This window comes from Phocoena phocoena, chromosome 6 (genome assembly GCF_963924675.1).
Source record: "Phocoena phocoena chromosome 6, mPhoPho1.1, whole genome shotgun sequence".
Taxonomy (NCBI): domain Eukaryota; kingdom Metazoa; phylum Chordata; class Mammalia; order Artiodactyla; family Phocoenidae; genus Phocoena; species Phocoena phocoena.
Genome location: NC_089224.1, coordinates 115550610 through 115556609, shown reverse-complemented (window position 1 = coordinate 115556609; position 6000 = coordinate 115550610). Strand labels below are relative to the sequence as shown.

The following is a 6000-nucleotide window of genomic DNA, read 5'->3' as shown; positions in this document are numbered from 1 at the left end:
TAGGAGTTTTGCTTTTAAATTCAAGTACCACATAATTTGAAAATCGTACAAGTCCTAATTATTCAGTTCCAATACACCAAACACTGGAGAGGTCCCTCTCAGCGGAAGCGCCACCGAATCCACAGTGAAAGGGCAACAAGGTGCCCTCCTCCCTTCTCTTCTGCCAGGGTGACCACTATGTGTTTAAATCCACGACCCCTAGCAAGTTTCTAAGGTGAAATTCTGACACCCTTCCCTTTCCCATCCCAGCAGCTGGCCAAGGGCCGGCGGGGCTGGAGAAGTGCAGTAACCAAGGCTGGGCCAGCTGGCCAGAGTGGGGGTTGGCGGGGGGCGGGCGGGGGCTCCCAGCACGTGAAATCACCATGCAGGATAAATCCCTTGGACTTCCCATGGGCCAAGGGCGAGTCTCTCGAGGCACCCGGCCCCTCTCAGGTTCTGCTTGCAGAGACATCGCCGGGGAGGGGCACTTGGCTGCTTAGGAAAAACGCGCACGAATGAGCTTTGCACCCGCAGATGTACTGTAAAACTGGAGTGGGTAGGCTCGGGCTCGTCCTCAAAGCCTTTACTCCAAAGGCGAGCCCTTCCTGCTGCCGCCAGGTTAGGGAGCTTCGCGACTGTACCAAACAGCTCTGGTGTAATTCGTCGTTCTCTCCTCCACCCACCCCACCGAGCCCCTGTCCCCTTACCTGCGGTCCGCTGCCCTCCGCTCCGCGCTCGGATGCCGCTGGGGTGCCAGAGACCCACGGGACGGGTCGTTCCCAGCCGCCGCGCGCTGGCTCCCTGGAACACCGCCGGCTCGCGCGGCGCTGACGGCGAAGAGCCCCGAGGACCCCCCGTGCCAGGTGCGCTCTGGCCGGGACGCCCACTTCCGGGAGAGTCGCCGCCGCGCTCAGGTGAGCCGCAGCCAATGCCGAGCAAGACCCGCCCCGGCGGCGCCGCGTCCGCGCGGCACAGCACGATCTTGGCTCTCTGGGCACCGGCGCCGCGGGCCGAGCCTCTCCTCTCCTGAGAGCCCTCTAACGATGCCCCGGCGCGCGGGGCCCCGCGGCGCGGAGACCGCTCCAGGCTGGACTCACCGCCACCAACGCCGCCAGGAGGAGCGCTTGGCGGAACTCGGCAAACAACCCAATGGAAATGGAAAAAGGACTTGAAAAGACCCTTCTCCGGAGAAGACATACAAATGGTCAACAAGCACATGAAGAGACGTTAATCATCATGAGTCGTGATGAAATGCAAGTTAACACCACAGCGCCATGTACCCCTCCACACACCAGAAGGCCTACAATCAAGAAAGCTAAAACAAATGTTGGCAAAAATTTAGAGAAACTGATACAGAATTTCCCATAGGGAAAATGAATAAGTTCTGGAGGTGGATGCTGAGAAGATTTGTACAACAACGTGAATGTAGTTAATGCCATGGAACTGTACGCTCAAAATGATTTAAATGGTAAATGTTATGTTATGTGGGGGGGGGGGGGAGGTTAACATAATTTAGCCCCTGCTTTATACCAGACCCCAGAGTCAAAGCTTCTCATCCATTTTCTCACTTTTACTTAACCTCCTAGGATCTTCACACTCCCATTGAACAGATGAAGCTCAGCCTGAGAGGTTAAACTAAGTGACTTGCCCGAGGCTCACTCGGCCAAGTCTACACTGTTCAATGTTACTGTATTTACTGAGCACCTACCGAGCAATACCTCCAGCACCTGCTAGAGACATTGTGGGAGGACCAGGGTGAACGGGGGCTGAAAGCAGATTACAAAACATGGGCAGATCCTGGGGCCCTGCTCTCAGACACTGAAGTTTCTTGGAGTGGAGGGGATGGCCTGTGTCACGCTTGTGGAGCCTTTTATTCCACCCCACCGCACCCCCACAGAGGAGGGAAGCAGCTGGCCTGATACTGAATATTAGCTCAGCTGGGGAGGAGTCCTGGGGCTCTGAAGAAGGCATCTCCTGCCCCACTCCCCACATTGCCCCCTAGAGTCCAGTACGTGGGCACAAGCATCCCTGTGGCGGGGCAGGAGGCACATCTCACAGCACCCCTCTCCTCCCGCCGTGCAGTAGTGACACTGTACCCATACACGCGCCAGAAGGACAACGAACTCTCCTTCTCTGAGGGCACCATTATCTGCGTCACCCGCCGCTACTCCGATGGCTGGTGTGAGGGCATCGGCTCAGAGGGGTCTGGATTCCTCTCCGGGAACTATGTGCAGGCCAGCTGCTGACAGCCAGGGATCTCTGGGATGCTGACCCAGGCACCGCCTTCAGTGAGCCTCTTGAGACCACTCCAAAGCCTGCTCCAGTCAAGACTGGACCAGTCCTGCACACCTCCTGGGCTGTGAGCTGTGTCTGTTCCTTCCCCCCATTGCAGTGGGAATGGGTCCTGGTAAAGACAGAGGAGGTACCCAGAGGCCTGCTGGAGACAGGAAAGAACTGGAAACCAGGGAGTTTGGTGACCTTATCCACAGGGGACCCTTACGCCATGCAAGACAGGGTCTCCAGCTGCAAGTGCCAACTTTGAATACAATTCTGATGATTGCCCTGCAGGGCTAGCGGGCCGAGGGACTGAAAGGCAGCCCACTTGTACGGCTCCCGCTAATTGAGCCTCCTCTGCCTGCCCTAAGCAGCAGAATCTCCCATGTCCTCGGTGCTCACGGAGCCTCCACACTAGACCCCTGTGCCCCTCCGCTCTCCCATCTCCTCGGTGCTCACGGAGCCTCCACACTAGACCCCTGTGCCCCTCCGCTCTCCCATCTCCTCGGTGCTCACGGAGCCTCCACACTAGACCCCTGTGCCCCTCTGCGGAGGTGGGCTGCACCCTGCTCTTCTGCCTGCTGCCTGCTTTGTTGTGCATTCAGGCTTGGTTCCCCAAGCTGGGCACTCCTCCAAGAGTGGGGACCAGCTCCCTCACTTAAGTGGGGCTCTCTGAGAGCAGAGATCACCTCGCCCTCATCCCTCAGACTGCAGCGTGAGAGATCTCACTCGCCTCTGCCCCTTCACCTCCTTTACAGCTCTGAAACACCAAAAGAGGGAGGTGGGCCTTGGGTTTCCACTGGCTCTGCTTTAAAGCATCATGGCTTTCTGTTCCATGCGGGAGGAGGGGGACTCAGAGGGCCCAGTCAGTGGGGCGACTTTGGTTAAGTCCCTGGTTTCTTGCTGCATAGACGAGGCTGGGGTGCGAGGAGACATCTTCGGGCTCTGTGAGGTCCCTGGCTGGCCAGACCCGAGCCCCGGGACAGTGTGCTACCTCTTTCCACCAACAGGAGGTGACTGTTCCCTCTAGCTTTTTTTCCTGTGGGGATGCTGACAGAGTGGAGGCAGGGAGGGAGGCAAGGAGTGTAGTGTAGGGTCACAGTAGGTAAAGCAAGATCTAGGCCTGGGACCGTCGGCAGGGAGCGCCACCTCTCTCCGCAGGGAATCCGGTGCGGGGGAGGTCGGGGTGGGGGGAACATTTCGGGGCCTGGGTCCCCTGGACAGAAGACTGGAGGACGGAGGCCATGCAGCCCAAGGCAACAGTTAACCGTGACGCGGCGAGACATGTTCCTTCTCTACCCTGACAGGGAACCCCGTCCTCCCAACTGGGAGGACAAGGTTTTTGGAAACACTGCTGCCTGCTCAGATATGCGCGCCACCCTGGTGCGGCCAGACTCCGGAATTCGCTTGCAGTGGAACTGGGGGAGGCAGCCGAGCTGGGTTAACTGCACAGATGGGGACAGCTCCCAGCTCCTTCTTCCAGTCCCCAAATGGACCACCCTGGGATTCCAGGAAATCCCGGAGGGATATACCAAAACGAAAGGGAGAGGGAGTAATAAAACTAGCTTTCTCTTTCCCGACCCCCACCGCCCACCCCTCCCTGCCCGGGTGCCCTCTGCAGGCCACGTCCTCAGCACCTGTTGCAGGTGTAGGCACACTTCGGTGGAGGTTTCCCAGGGCACCACCCTGGCACGGAAGGAGCTGGACTCGGCCTTCTGCGCCTCCTGCATAAGGCGGTGCATGGGGTAGCGGTGGCGCAGGAAGGCCGCGTCGCCGCCTGCCAGCAGCCCCATGGGGCAGAAGTCGTTGGCGCCGTCGCTCACGTAGAAAAGGCGCTCGAAGTGCACGCCGTCGTGGGCCCGCTCGCGCAGGTAGTCTCTGAGCACCTTGTGCTTGCACATGTTGGCGGGGCAGCGAGCGCAGCTGTGCGCGTGGAAGGGCCGCAGCGCCAGCAGCCCCCAAGGGTCGCGCCCCGACGGGTTGCTGAAGATGCGCCGGAACAGGCCGTGGTGGCCGGCGGCGCGCAGCGCACTCTCCACGCCAAAGGTGTTGGCGTCTGAGATGAGAATAACCTCAGGCGCCCTGCTTGGCCACAAACTGCAGCAGCTCGCCCATGCCGGGCGACAGGGGGATGGCCTCGTACATGGCGCGCAGGTCCCGCGGCCGCACGCACTACTCGCCCAGGTACTGGAAGACCTGCTGCATGTACTCGTTGTAGAAGCCCTCGCGCTAGGTAGCACGCAGGCTCTCAGGCAGCCGCTGGCCCGCCGCGGCCCGCGCACGACAGACTCGTCGCTGTTTTATTAAGTTTTGCTAAGTTTGCTAAGTTTTATTATAGTCTCGTCAAAGTCGAAGGTCAGGAGGAAGCGCGGCACGCCCGGCGCAGCCATCCCGCTGTCCTCTACCAGCTTTGTCCTGAGCGATCAAATCTTTTTGTGGTCACCAAAAAGAGTCCCTCAGAGGAAAGGGGGACAGAACCTCTGAGCTTCTCCTTCAGGGTGGGGAGCGGTGGCTGCAGAGGTCTGTCCCGGCTGAGTTTGGAGTGTAAAGAGTGGGGAGAGCGCCTAACTGAGGTATTTGGGCGCAGGATGGAGCAAGGGGTGCTTACGGGAATTGGAGAGGACGCTGTGTCTTATCCATCCCCGGATTTCTGGGCTCCGGCTCTCACAAGTCCCTCCAGTCCAGAGGGTCCGTGAATGATGTGCATCTGGGCCGTTCCCTCCACTTGCCCCCCATCCCCATGTTATGTATTTTTAACCACAATAAAAAAAATGAATGAAGCACTGATAATACATGCTACAACATGGATAAACACTGAAAACATTCTAAGTCATATTGAAAAGGCCACTCATATCACAATCATCTTGTGTGCTTTAAATCCATAGCAGTTTTGAAAATGAGGGGATGGGACTTCCCTGGTGGTCCAGTGGTTAAGACTCTGCGCTCCCAATGTAGGGGGCACAGGTTCGATCCTTGGTCGGGGAACTAAAATCCCGTGTGCACAGCATGGCCAAAAAATAAAATAAAATAAACGTCATTGGCCTGGTTTTGGGTCATAGCATCGCCCTTGAACCCATCAGAGCGCCCATAAGGTGTACCATGGGATTGGCTAGATGTGGATCATATGCCCATCTTCAAGGGGGGTGGAACGTAGCATCAGCCCTCTGGAACTGTTTGGACTGGAAACAGGTAAGAAGCGCCCAAAGGAAAGCTGAGGCTCTGGACTTTGGCATGAGGACAGATGCCGGCTCGGGGAAAGCGGCAGATTCAGTTGCCCAGCAGCATGGTCAGCTCAGTGATTGGCCACAGACGCTTGACAGGGACCAGACTGGCCTGAGCTGGAGGACCACAGATGCCTGCCTGTGTGGTCAGAGGTCAAGGGCTGTCCTGAGACTTGACGTCTGTTGAATCCCACTCAGATGGAACAAAGGATGCCTGCAGTCCCAGGAGGGCCCCACCAGCCCTCAGGAGGCAGCACCTGGGGGCTGGTAGGTCGCTGCACCAAGTTCTGTATAAATTCATAACATGACCATGGAGTGACCTCAGCCAGGCCTGTGCTGGACCGGGGCTGCCCAGGCCAAGTGGGGCCAGCACTACTCTTTCCAGTTCAGATGGTAGGAGGAAACCCTGTGGACTTCTGAGGCCCTAACAACCGTTGACTGAGGTTGAGTTGGATTTGAAACAGTCAGTGACCGGAGCAGACATTTCACTCTTCTGCTATCAGGTTCCAGGACGGGGGGTAGATAA

General features: G+C 58.0%; 1 pseudogene; it reads right to left on the bottom strand.

Annotated features, from left to right (window-relative positions):
- Nucleotides 1-686: 686 nt before the first annotated feature.
- Nucleotides 687-4643, bottom strand: LOC136125189 (phosphoethanolamine/phosphocholine phosphatase-like; annotated as a pseudogene).
- Between the last annotated feature and the right edge of the window lie 1357 nt (nucleotides 4644-6000).